Source organism: Cupressus sempervirens, chromosome 10, assembly GCF_028749045.1.
Source record: "Cupressus sempervirens isolate cs-2001-9-10 chromosome 10, ASM2874904v1, whole genome shotgun sequence".
Lineage (NCBI taxonomy): Eukaryota > Viridiplantae > Streptophyta > Pinopsida > Cupressales > Cupressaceae > Cupressus > Cupressus sempervirens.
Window position 1 is genome coordinate 126,493,334 of NC_143127.1, and position 14,142 is coordinate 126,507,475.

Consider the following 14,142-nt stretch of genomic DNA (forward strand, 5'->3'; position numbering starts at 1 on the left):
ATTAATTTATTAAATCTCATGCACTAACTATAATAATTCCACTTATTCTTATCTTAATATATTTATATTTTAATCACATGAAATCTATAATCTTTTAATAATTTTAATATATTTTCCACTTTTAAATTTTAGTTTCAAAACTTAATTGCTAAAATATTTATTAGCTTTAATAATAATATTATTTAGTCATTTATTTAAAAATGAACTCCAAATATATTATTATTAAAATAAATATTGTCACATTCCAAATTTAAACTTATAACTCTTATCTTCAAATTTAATTATTTTATTTAATTAATTTTCCAATTAATTAAATAAAATAGATATTAAAATATCATATTAATTTTCCATTAAATTAAACCATTAATTAAATCTTTTAATTAAGCTTAATAAATAGAAAATACATCTAGGACTCATAAAATAAAATATGAAAACCCATCATAGCCAAAACACATACAAAATCAAACCAAAGGTTAATATCATGAATTACGTCATCTGACACATTCGGAGGGTACTCAACTCAGATACTTGTCCTAATTTTCAATTAGGACAAATGGCTTAAAAAGGTTGGGATTTGGGCTTGAGAATTTATCTCCCCTCTCTTATCATTGAGATAATGTGATAGGGTATGCTCATCTTGGCAATTCAGGAAAGTCGATACCTAGTACCTGCAACCTGCATAAAAACCATGCATGTACAAGCACAATATATACTAAACTAAACAGGAAATGGCAAGAAGTGGTGCATCGTTAAGATCCCGACTAGAAGGTGACTACAACTCCCTTCCTTAACCACATCAGACATGCCATACATAAGAAAAAAAACGTACAACATACACATGCAAGTATGAGGTAAGTATCCATAAGAAAACACATATGATAATAAACCATCTAACTAATCATCATCAATAACTAAAAGCAATGTAATGATCATCATGCATACATGAAATATATAGTCTAAGTGATCTCATCACATAATAAACTGAATCCATAGAACAATATTTGATAGTCTCAAAATAATGCTGCTAACCATCAGCATAAAATTAGCCCTAAAAGAGTTAGACAATGATAACAAAAATGCGAACTAGGGCCAGGCACTACATTTTTACATGTAGGTATTCAAGGGTTTTGTGGATTTGTATTGTGTATTGCTCAAATCCTTCAGATTTATGTCTCCTCTTATAAATTTCTTAAATTTCTTCTTTTCTATTCTTATTTACTATATTCTATGCTTATTCATGATGTCAATTCTTAAAAAAGAGCAATATGCTTCATTAAATTTCTTCTTCTTGAATTCTTAAGATTTCATGAAAATTTCTATATTACAATTTACTAGCATGAAACTTGTCATTTAAAACCAAAAAGGCATGTTTACTTGTGCACATGCCCACAAGTAAACGGAGAATGAGAAAAAGACCACGTTCCCTTTAATTTAATAATTGTCTATTTCAATTTTGTAGATATTCAATATTTATTCAAATTTCAAATTTCTTATCCAAATAAGATACAATATCAAATAATTATTTATGATCTAAATCTCTTGAATATTAAGGGAAATCAAGCATCAATTTCTTCCCACTTTTGATAATTCCATAACACATGTTCTTTTTCCATTAATTTCATATGTTACATTATAAGCATCCTTGTTGTATAGTTTCTAAGTTATTCTCTCGTTCGGGTACCCATATATTTAGCTATGAATATTTTTAACATGTTAATTATATTTCTACCTAAATATGTACATATTTCTCATCATCACTTTTAAAAAAAAAATTCTAGCCTCATTTTATTTTTCAACTTTTGTCTCATATCTATAAATCATAATGTGTCGAATGCACATACTTTTTCTACAAGGTTATTTTTTTACATTTCTAGTATAGTAGCCATAAAGTTAGTGTCAAAATTTATTGTAATCATGAATATATAGGACATTGTATGGTAAAAAAATTGAAGGGTGTGATGTGAGGTTTAAGTGGTAAATAAGTGCAATGAACCTTTGAAAATAATAAATTTGAGTAAGTTTTATCTGAGGGAAAATAAAATTTTAATAAAATATAGAAGGTCAAATAAGAAAATATGACAATTTATATAAGTTTCTAAACTAATAGAAAATAAACTGAAACTTCCAATGACTCAAAACAAAAACTTGAAGATTGCATTGACCTATAGTTTGAATTAGGAGTACACTTTATCATTATAGAATTCCTTAGGCATTATATTCCAAACTCTAGTTTGTGTTGGGCATTGTATACCAAGTGAATTTGCCTAAAAATTTCACAGTCAATTTGATAGATTTAACACATTCCAAATTAAGTCTTGATAGATGTGTCACCTATTCTTGTACATAAGAAAATATACAAAAGGTTTTGGAAAGGTTTTTACCTAAGTTAGGCTCCTATTTAAAAATAAAATTTAAAAATGAAATGAAATTTCATAAAGGAAAGTATGTAAATGCTAAGGTAAATATTAGATCTACATTGTATATACCTTCATGAAAAAATATTGATCTCATAAGTATTTTCAAAGATAATTCTATGTTTCTTGAATTTTTGAATGTAGGGAGGAATCAAAATGGCTTTCAAAAATTTATAGATATATAAATGGAACTTCAATATTTTCAAAGTTTTGATGCTTGATAACTCTTTTCTTTCAAAGAATAAAATGATGGAAAAGATATATATGGAAAAAGGATCTTCTATCTTGACAAATAAATGCTCTACTTGACCATCATGAGAGAGAAGATTTCTAAAATAGATAATATTTCCATAATGCTTATCTTGATTCTTGAGAATGCTTGAAACATGAATTGTTTCCTTTAAATATCAAGAGCACATAATAAATCTTGATTGTGGGCTACCTAAATAAGGGGAGATAGACAACTTATATAACTTATATATCTCTCACAATATTTTAGAAATAAAAAACTAGACGAGGCCAATATGGGATTTGATATACCAATAAAATATTGTGCATTGGGCTCCAAATTAAATTTGTGATCAAAATTTAGCATTTACAATGCCCACATCACTATATGCATTGGAACAAAGCATTCACAAAATTGTATACCAAGGAAACTAAACACAAAGTGAAATGACAACTCAAAAACTATAGGATACCCAATTAAGTGGAGATAAGTAGGTGAGTCAATCATAATAGACATGCAATATTGATCTAACCAAAATGGGCCTAACTAAGAATCTAGATATACATGCTAAATTTTTAGGATGGTAAATTTATAATCCACATTGTTATGAGTGTGAGGAAAGCTCATGCTCTTAGTAAATTCAATACATGATGCAAAGGGAATATGAGGGTACCCCTACTAGAGGTAATTGAGATCCCTACAGATAAACACACAACAAAAACACAACAAGATACACAATCTAATACAAAATGCAACTCTTTATTCATAAACAAATTGTTTACATGCAATATGCCCGGTTGTAAGGCCTTCCAAGTTAGGGCCAATACAATAGAAATAATTTCAAAAATAGTTCTGTAAGATCGCACAAGATCCAACTCACAATCCTAATCCTAGCTAGTCTAGATCCACACTTTGGTAGAAAACCCCAAGGAAATCTTAACTTGTACTCATAAGCCCACCAAGTAATCTCCTAGTTCACCAAGCCTTAGCTACTAGCCCTTCAAATTTCACTCCTATACTTCATCCTCTTCTCCAAACTAGATGACTCTCTAATCTCCAACCCTAAGTCTCCACAAAACAGCTCTACTTATACCCAACTAAGCCACAACTCGGCCCAACCCATTAAAAATTAAAATAAACCCTTCCATTAAATGTTTACATAAGCCACAAGTTTTCTCCAACACTCATTAGCTATCCACAACCCAAATTTAATGCCAAATTTCAGCTCTTAGACAAATTGGGCACCACAAAGATCAAGACCAAACTAAGTGTCAAAAACCACCACCGAACATCAACACTCCATCAAGCATAACTGAGTTCCTTCATTGACCAAGAATAAGTATGTGTCGAGCCCTCTAGAAGCAACTACATCCCTTCAATGACTGAGCTACTCAGTCAATACAAAAACCAAGCATAATAAAGCCCTTTAGTATGAACCAAGCTTCCAATGCATGTTGATTACCATAAACATCACCAAATCTCTTCATTAATTGAGTCACTTGGTTAACACAAGAACCAAACCAACTACCTAGTAATGATTGAGTACCACCTCATTCTTAAACTGAGTCCTCCAACACCAAGGTCAAACCATACCAACATGTAGGATTGCTAGCCAACTAAGGATGCTCTTGCATCAGATACCCCACATTCAAAAATATATCCTTAATAGTTGGAAGAACATCTTCTCAGATTTAGCACATAAATCCCAAATTGGTTATTCACATACATATCCTCCAAGTCCTTAACTTGTATGCTCTTTCTCTTTCTTTTATTCTAGTTCTTCACATCCATCCTCGTTGTCCTACATGTCTTCTTTCCATGTTGATCTCTAACCCTCTCAGAATCCTCAAACTCAACTCAGCTGCCAATAATCAAGTTCCTCCTACTGAGCTCTTCATTCTATAAAGGAATCAGGGAATGCTTCCTACTAGCTTTCACTATTCAAAACACATTCTTGACAGAATCATGTACAACCCTAAAATCATACTACCAAGGTTGACCAAGAAACACATGACAACTATTCATGTCCATAATATCACAAAACACTTGATCCTTATACTACCCAATTTGGAAATAAACAAGGCATTATTCCCTCACTTCTAAAGCATGCTCACCTTGCAACTATCCAATCCTATAAGAATAAGGATGTGTCATTCTCTTCAAACCAAGTTTGTGAACCATATTGTCGGCAACAAGGTTGTCAGTACTACCACCATCCACAATAACATTGTAGACCTTACTAGAAAACTTACAGCAAGTCCTAAACAAACTAGTCCTCTAACAAGATTCCATTGTCCTCTAACTAATTAGCACTTGCTAAGATAACAAAATCTCTCATTCAAAACACGACCTCTTCTATCACCAACCTTAGGAAATTCATAAAATCTATGTCTTACTTCTCCATATTTGTAGAAAGTACCCCTAAAATTACCTCTACATGTCCTCTTCTGATCAAAGAGTTTTGGTTCATCTTCTTCACCTAGTTTATCTTTTGTCAAGCTATCCTACTTCTCTTTCCCTCTAGCATCACCTTGGATTTTCCTCTTCAACTTATGTTATGCCTTTAGGGCATACTAATAAGAATCCTCAACCAAATCAATCTTCAACATGCCAACCTCATCTTGTATATTAAATCTCAAACTATTAATGTATTGAGCTACCTTCTTCTTTGGAAATTCTCTATGTCCAAACTGAATAGTCAATTTTTAGAACTCCTTGGTAGAATCTTTCATAATCATATCTTTCTATTTCAAATTCTACAACCTTTTGAACAAATCAAGTTCATAATTTAGTAGGAATAAAATTATCCTTCAGCTTAGTTACCATTAACCTCCATCTAGTGATCTTCATTTCACCTTCCTCCTCTCTATCTCTTTGTAGTTCTTTCCACCAAAGAGCAGCATGTCCTTTTAACTTACTTTGTGCCAAACTTACTCTAAGTGGATCCTTAGTATCCTCAAGGTCAAAGTAGTCTTCCAATTCACCAATCCAATCAATCAAATCTTCAAGAGTAAAAGTACCTAAGAAATTAGAAACCTCCATCTTATGCTTCAACTTCAACTGATATCTAGGCCTAGCAAACTGACTAGCCATAGTTTGAATAGGTCCCTCGACATGACTAGTTATGTCCTCACCACTAGATCTAGAAACTTCAAAGTATTTAGAAACCTCTTCATAATAATCTTTAGTACCCACATGCCTAGGTACACCAACTAAAGCACTCACAATTTCAACAATCACGTCACTCTTCATCAATGCAATCTCAAATCTGAATTATGTTATAATGAGATCCTTTCTTCCATAGCATCATAGAGATCAGAAATCACCCTAAGTTCCAATATTCTTGGAAGAATCTTCCAAGATCATTTGCAAACCCAAAGGAATAAATTCACAAATCTGAAAGATTAATCAGCTCTACAAGATCAACCTTCTCTTCCAACCTTCACCCAAGTTCTAGTGCAAACTGCTTCAACTTTGGTGCTCGGTCCACACACTCAGGAATAATTGATCTTTGATACCACTTGATGTAGTGAGAATTTGAGGGTACCCCTATTGGAGGTAATCTAGATCTCTACAAATAAATACATAGTAGAAACACAACAAAAAGATACACAATCTGATACCAAATGTAACTCTTTATTTATAAAATAACTATGTACATTCAATATGCCTAGCTATAAGGCCTTTCGGGTTAGGGCCAAATACAAAAAAAAAAATTACAATAATAGTTTTGCAAGATTTCATAAGATCCAACTCACAATCCTAATCCCAACTAGTCTAGATCCACACTCTATTTGAAAACTCTAAGGAAATCTTAACTTGTGCTTGCAAGCCCACTAAGAAATCTCCTAGTTCACCAAGCCTCAACTACTAGCCCTTTAAAGTTTGCTCCTATACTTTATCCTCTTCTCCAAACTAGATGAGACCTTAATCTCCTGCTCCAAGACTCTACAAAACACCCTACTTATACCCAACTAAGTTGTTATATTGTGGTGACTGATTAGGAAAGTACTGTGCATACTTCATAAATAGTGGGGTAAAAATTTTTTTTGGGCCATGGTCGACATGGTAGCCAACATATTATGGCCGACATGTTATAACCCTAAAGCAATTTAATACTTGTATAAAAAGAGCTTAGGGTTGGGTATTTTTCATTATGTTGTGATGCAAAATTGGTTCTTGTAGCGGTATTGAGCTATAAGGGATTACGGATTGTAATCAGGTTGTAATCACTGGATTGTAATAAGATCAGACTTGTTGTTTGGTGGATGTAGCCCAGGGATTGGGTGAACCACGTTAAATCTTGGTACCTTGTGTTCATTTCTATGTGATCTATTATTTTCTATTATTGATTATATTTGCATATAGTTTTATTTTTGTCTATGGTTTATCCTAACAAGTGGTATCAGAGCGAGGTTGTCTTTTAGTTATCCTCTACAAGAAAGTCTCACGGTTGAGTGGGAGCAATGGTAGATGAGGGTAAGCTGAGGGTTGATAGGTTTAATGGGTAGAACTTCTAGTTATGGAAGATGCAAATGGAAGACTATCTATATCAGAAGGATTTATGGAAGTCGTTGGAAGGCAAAGCCAAGAATCAGGGAACTATGTCAGAGGCTGAATGGGATCTTTTGGATAGAAAGGAACTCGAAAGAATTCAATTATGCTTGGCACCATCGGTGGCATTTAATATTACAAAAGCAAAGACAACAAAAGATTTGATGAAAACCATAGCGACACTGCATGAAAAGCCCTCCGCTTCAAACAAGGTATTTGTCATGAAGTATTTATTTAATATGAAAATGGCAGAAGGTGGATCTATTCCAGATCATTTAAATGAGTTTAATACTATTACTAGTCAGTTATCTTCTATGGGTATCAATTTTGATGAAGAAATTAGGGCTCTCTTGATTTTGTGTTCTTTGCTTGAAAGCTGGAATGGCTTGGTAATGGCTGTGAGTAATTCTGTTCCTAGATCTAGTACCCTAAAATATGATGATGTGATTGGTGTTATTTTAAGTGAGGAAACTCGTAGAAAATCCTCAGGTGGATCTACATCAGGAAGTGCTTTGAATGCACAAAGTAGGGGTAGAACAACTGAGAGAGGAAATAACTCTGGAAATCATGGGAAATCAAGAGGAAAGTCAAAGGGGAAGGGGTCTCAATCGAGAGGACCGAACGACTGTTGGTACTATGGCAAACCAGGTCATAAAAAGAAAGATTGCTGGAATCGCAAGAAAAATGAAGGAGATAAATCAGATGGAGACAAGGAGGAAAATGTGGTAAGTAAAAAAACCGATGAGGATGCTTTGCTTCTACCTTTAGAGAGTGTTGATAATTCATGGGTTTTGGATTCTGGTGCTTCATTTCATGCTACACCTCATAGAGGTTATTTCATTGATTATGTCCAAGGGGATTTTGGGCTTGTTTATTTGGGGGATAATGAACCCTGTTAGATTGTTGGAAAGGGAAAAATTAAGATTAACTTGCAGAATGGGAATCATTGGCTACTACATGAGGTAAGACATGTTCCAAAACTAAGTATGAATTTAATTTCAGCAGGGCAACTCGGTGATGAAGGTTGTGTAGTTACTTTTAATGATAAAAATTGGAAGGTTTCAAAAGGTTCCCTTGTAGTAGCAAAAGGTGTGAAAGTAGGAACCTTATATCTTTGTATAGGTCAAATTGTTCCTTCTACTTTGATTTTTTCAGAGAAAAATCAATGTTCAGGAACAATTGTTGCAGTTGAGCAGGGAGAACAAATAGCTGCTGTAGATTCTGATACAGCGCTGTGGCACAATAGACTTGGGCACATGAGTGAGAAAGGTATCAAAGTACTTCATTCAAAGAATGTTTTACCAGGTCTGAAATGTGTGAATATGGATTTCTGTGAAAGTTGTGTGTATGGAAAACAAAAGAGAGCGAGTTTTGTAAAGACTGAGAAGGAAAACAAAAAGGAGAAATTAGAGCTTGTGCATACAAATGTATGGGGACCAACTTAGGTATCTTCCCTTGGTGGCTCTCATTATTATGTTACATTTATTGATGACACAACTAGAAAAGTATGGGTTTATTTCCTTAGACAGAAATCTGATGTATTTCAAACTTTTAAGAAATGAAAATGCTTGGTTGAAAATGAGACTGGTAAGAAATTAAAATGTCTCAGATCTGATAATGGTGGTGAGTATTGTAGTCATGAATTTGAAGATTATTGGTCCACTAATTTTATTCATAGATAGAAAACTATTCCAAGGACTCCACACGAAAATGGAGTGGCTGAACGCATGAACAAGACTATAATGGAGCGCGCAAGGAGCATGAGGTTGCATGTTGGGTTGCCCTTACACATGTGGGCGGAGGCTATCAATACTGTAGTATATTTGATTAATAGAGGTCCCTCTACTCCTTTGGGCTATGGTATTCCAGAGGAGGCATGGACTGGGAAGGTGAGTTATTCTTTTCTCAAGACCTTCGGTTGTGAAGCTTTTGCTCATATAGACTTTGAAAATAGAACCAAGCTAGAAGCTAAATCAAAAAAATGTGTCTTTGTTGGATATGGCATTAATGAATTTGGTTATAGGCTTTGGAATTTTGAAAATCATAAAATTATAAGAAGCTAAGATGTCATATTCAATGAAAAAGTGTTGTACAAAGATCTGTTGCAGCAACACGAGAAGAAAGAAGATGATTATGTAGTGTTGGATGATACTCCAAAAGCTGATGTTCCATCCATTCCTCATGATGTGCAACAACCACAACAACAAATACCACACACACCAGTGAATGTTAGATGGTCAACGAGGAAAATTAGACCTCCACAAAGGTTTTCTCCCTCTTTGTATTCTATTTTACTTACTAATGCTGGTGAACCTGAAAGTTATGATGAAGTTGTGTAGGTGGATACTAAGATTCAGTGGGAGTCTGCAATGAAAGATGAAATGGACTCTTTGCTGAAAAATAAGACATGGGATTTGTGCAAGTTGCCTGTAGGTAAAAAGGCTTTATAGAATAAGTGGGTTTACAGGTTGAAAGAAGAGGAAGGAGGTAAGAAAAGATTTAAGGCCAGGTTAGTTGTAAAAGGATTTTCACAGAAAAAGGGAATTGATTTTGATGAGATATTTTATTCTATTGTTAAAATGACTTCTATTCGTACTGTTTTAAGTCTTGTGGCTACTGAAGATTTGCATTTAGAGCAGATGGATGTTAAAATAGCCTTTCTTCATGGTCATTTGGATGAAGAAATATATATGGCTCAGCCACAAGGTTTTGAGGTCAAAGGTAAGGAGAACTTAGTGTGCAAATTGAAGAAAAGTTTGTATGGCTTGAAGCAAGCACCTCGGCAATGGTATCTAAAATTTGATAGTTTTATGCATGAGAATGGATATAACAGGTGTCATTCAGATTACTGTGGTTATTTTAAGAGGTTGGATGATGATAGCTACATTATTTTATGTTTATATGTTGATGATATGCTTGTAGCTGGGTCTAACATGGATCATATTAAGGGGCTAAAATGCCAGTTAGCACATGCATTTGCTATGAAGGATTTGGGGGCAGCAAAACAAATCCTTGGTATGAAGATTTACAGAGATAAGAAGAACAGAATCTTGATGCTATCTCAGGCTGATTATGTTGAGAAGGTGTTGCAACGTTTCTCTATGGAGAATGCTAAAGCTGTCAGCACACCTTTACCTGGTCATTTGAAATTGACTAAGGAGATGTGTCCCAAGACACAGGAAGAGGAGGATAAGATGTCCAAAGTACCCTATGCTTTAGCTATAGGAAGCTTGATGTATGCTATGGTATGCACTAGGCTAGATATTGCACATGCAGTGGGAGTTGTTAGTAGGTATATGAGTCATCCAGGATTTGAGCATTGGAATGCTGTCAAATGGATTCTCATATATTTGAGAGGGACAACCAATAAGTGTTTACACTTTGGGGGCTATACTACTAATTTACAAGGCTATGTTGACTCAAATTTGGCAGGGGATATTGATACCAGGCAGAGTACTACAGCTTATGTCTTTACTATTGGTGGGGTAGCCGTGAGCTGGGTTTCTAGGTTACAGAAGATTAATGCTTTATCCACTACAGAGGCAGAGTATGTTGCTGCAACAGAGGCAACCAAGGAGATGATATGGCTTCAGTTCTTCTTGGAAGAATTGGGACATCCTCAGAAGGATAATTATTTGTTCATAGATAGTCAGAGTGCCATTCATCTTGCTAAGAATTCAACTCTGCATTCTAAGACCAAACACATACAGTTGCGGTACCATTTCATTCGGTTAGTTTTCGAGGATGGACAGTTAAAGTTGGAGAAGATACATACCTATGACAATCCAGCCGATATGTTGACAAAGGTTGTAACAAGGGAGAAGCTGAACTCCTCTTCAGCTTCGGTTGGTCTTTTAGACTGACCATGAATAAAAGAACAACAGAGTCCAAGGTGGTTTGATCTAGTGGGAGCCCCATGTGGTAGTGGTATTGCTATAGGATTAATCTCCAAGTGGGAGATTGTTGTTTAGTGTGGAGCCTGATCAGTCCCCAAGTGGGAGATTGTTAGATTGTGGTGACTGATCAGGAAAGTACATGTTATAACCCGAAAGCGGTTTAATACTTGTATAAAAAGAGCTTAGGGTTGGGTATTTTTCATTATGTTGTGATGCAAAATTGGTTCTTACGGCGGTATTGAGATGTAAGGGATTACGGATTGTAATCAGGTTGTAATCACTAGATTGTAATAAGATCGGACTTGCTGTTTGGTGGACGTAGCCCAGGGATTGTGTGAACCATGTTAAATCTTGGTGCCTTGTGTTCATTTTTGTGTGATCTTATTATTTTCTGTTATTGATTATATTTGCATATAGTTTTATTTCTATCCGTGGTTTATCCTAACATAAGTCACAAGTTGGCCTAGCCCATTACAAATTAAAATAAACCATTATGTTAAAAAAATTCATAAGCTAGAAGTTAGTTGCAACACTTGTTAATTAACCATAGCCCAAATTAACTGCCAAAGGTTGGTTGTTAGCCAACTCAGGTACCACAAAGACCAAGACCAAATCAAGTTTCAAAAACCACCACCGAACATCAACACTCCATCAACCATAATTGAGTTCCTTCACTAATTGAGAACTAGTATGTGTTGAATCCTCCATAAGTAATCAAGCTCTTTCATTGACCAAGCTACTCGATCAATACACCAACCAAGCATAACTAAGCCCTTTAGTATGAACCGAGCACTTAGTGTATGTCAAGTACCATAAACATCACCAAATATCTTCATTAATCAAGTCACTCATTTAATATAACAACCAAACCAACTACCCAATAATGACCGAGTACCACCTCATTCTTTGACTAAGTCCTCCAACTCCAAGGTCAAACCATACCGACATACATGATTCCTAGCCAACCAAGTATTCTCCTACATCAATACATTTGAAACTATTTTATTAAGGTCAAAAGGCAAGGAAACATAAAGTCCCCAAGTGTCTTATGTCATCATAGACTCTAAAACCAATATAAAATAGGAAATAACTGTGTATGTTTGTGTGTGTGTGTGTGTGTGTGTGTGTGTGTGTGTGTGAAAGAGAGAGAGAGAGAGAGAGAGAGAGAGAGAGAGAGAGAGAGAGAGAGAGAGAGAGAGAGAGAGAGAGAGAGAGAGAGAGAGAGAGAGAGATTTTAAAGTATCAAATTGATAGCCTGGTAAGCTATGCGATGTTTGTCAATCCATCAAAAAGAGCAGATTGGTTGTTAATGAAATATTTTCTACTTAACAACATCTAGAAAAATAGATTAATCCCAAGTCCATAGAGGGATGTATAAAGAAGATTCAAATCTTTGGATCAATTGAATAATACATAGGGAATGATAATATAATAATAATACAAATCCATTTACATAATAGGTCACATTACTTGTCATTGTGTGTGTGCATGCATATGTACAAAATGTGAAATAATGAGTAAATTATTTATCCAATAGTTTGGATTAATGTAAGAAAAATTTTTGAAGGGACCCAAAACCCCATAGAAAATTATCTAGAAAAAAACATTAAGTCCAAAGTATTAGAATGATAGTTCTAAAGTATGGGTTTTACAAGGACCTGAAACCTTAGTGATATTACATTGTAAATCATTTCAAAATCCCCTAAAGGCAAAATCATATTACTAATAGAAGAAAACAAAGACCAGAAAGCACAACTAGGACCAAAGACCAATACCAAAAACTAGAATAAATAGGGGATGAAATAAACCAAGAAACAAAAGATAAAAAGAGAGAACACTACACTAGACAAGCTTCTTCATAGAATTGGCCAACCTCTTCCCAAGACTATCCACCTCTTCAATTGATTCCTTTGCAATCAAATTTGGACCCGCCTCAATTTCCTGCTTTGTGTTCAACCAAGTTTTCTTACTAGAATCTCAACTTAGAGAAACTACCACAATGGAAACAATCCGGTCCACACTTCTCTTACCAAGGCTAGTAGCAATAACACATAGATTGGAGACTTGACCATGTTTATGTTTTGCTCATTTTTTTTAACAAGCTACCAAAGCTTAGCCTCATAGTCCATGATTTTTCCCAGAATATCCGCAACCTTAGCGTGGAGCTCCATCGTTTTGTTCTTCTCTTCATCTAGACTAACCTATAATTCCCTCATAGTATTTTTCAATTAACTCACCTCATTATAAATCCAAGTATTAACCATAAGGGAAATATCATCTCACATTTTGACCTTATGGAGAAAATATTCGAGATTTCCTCCACACTCATCCCCATATGTCTCATCGAGCACATCAATAGGGTAGTTAATGTGCTCTATACCTTGACCAAGTTTGATATCTTCAAGATATTGGAAGTTATTGGAAGCACCATAATATGAGTAATAACATTAATAAAATATTCATGGAACCACAACAATTATGTTTCCATTATGAGATGCCCACAAATAAGAAAAAACCATAAAAAATGAAACAAACATGACAAAGAGAGCACAACAATAGAAAATACTATATGAAGGCATACACACCATAATTTACATCCCACCTCGAATGGTATCTATGAGGCATCTGCAACATAAGATATATGTATGTTTAAGAAAACTAAGTTTTATACTTCTAGAACTATAAGAATAGATGAAGTGAAGGTCTAAAATAGAAATTTCCATTACAAAAAATTATCTAGCAAAGTTATATAACTAAAACACATCTTCAATGATCTTACATTTATTTTCCTCTCATTGTAGAGTGTAGCTTCCATTATTACTTCCTCAGAGAAAAGAACATATCTCCCATGTTTCTAGTTAGTCTCTTATTATAACACCATGTGGCCTCTTTTATGATTGCAACACAAAGAAGACCTAGGGGAATTGTGAAGCAAACATGAGAGTGCTCTCTTCAAATTTTATGAACTCTTTCAAATCTTAAAAAATTTATAGTGTGGACTTTTCTTCAAAACATCGTATATTGTTGCATAGGCTAGTTTTTCTCAAGA

The 14,142-nt window shown here is 34.3% G+C and overlaps 1 pseudogene; it reads right to left on the bottom strand.

Moving 5' to 3' along the window:
* Nucleotides 1-13,264, bottom strand: part of LOC149532944 (putative E3 ubiquitin-protein ligase XBAT31) — a 31,803-nt pseudogene extending 18,539 nt beyond the window's left edge.
* Between the last annotated feature and the right edge of the window lie 878 nt (nucleotides 13,265-14,142).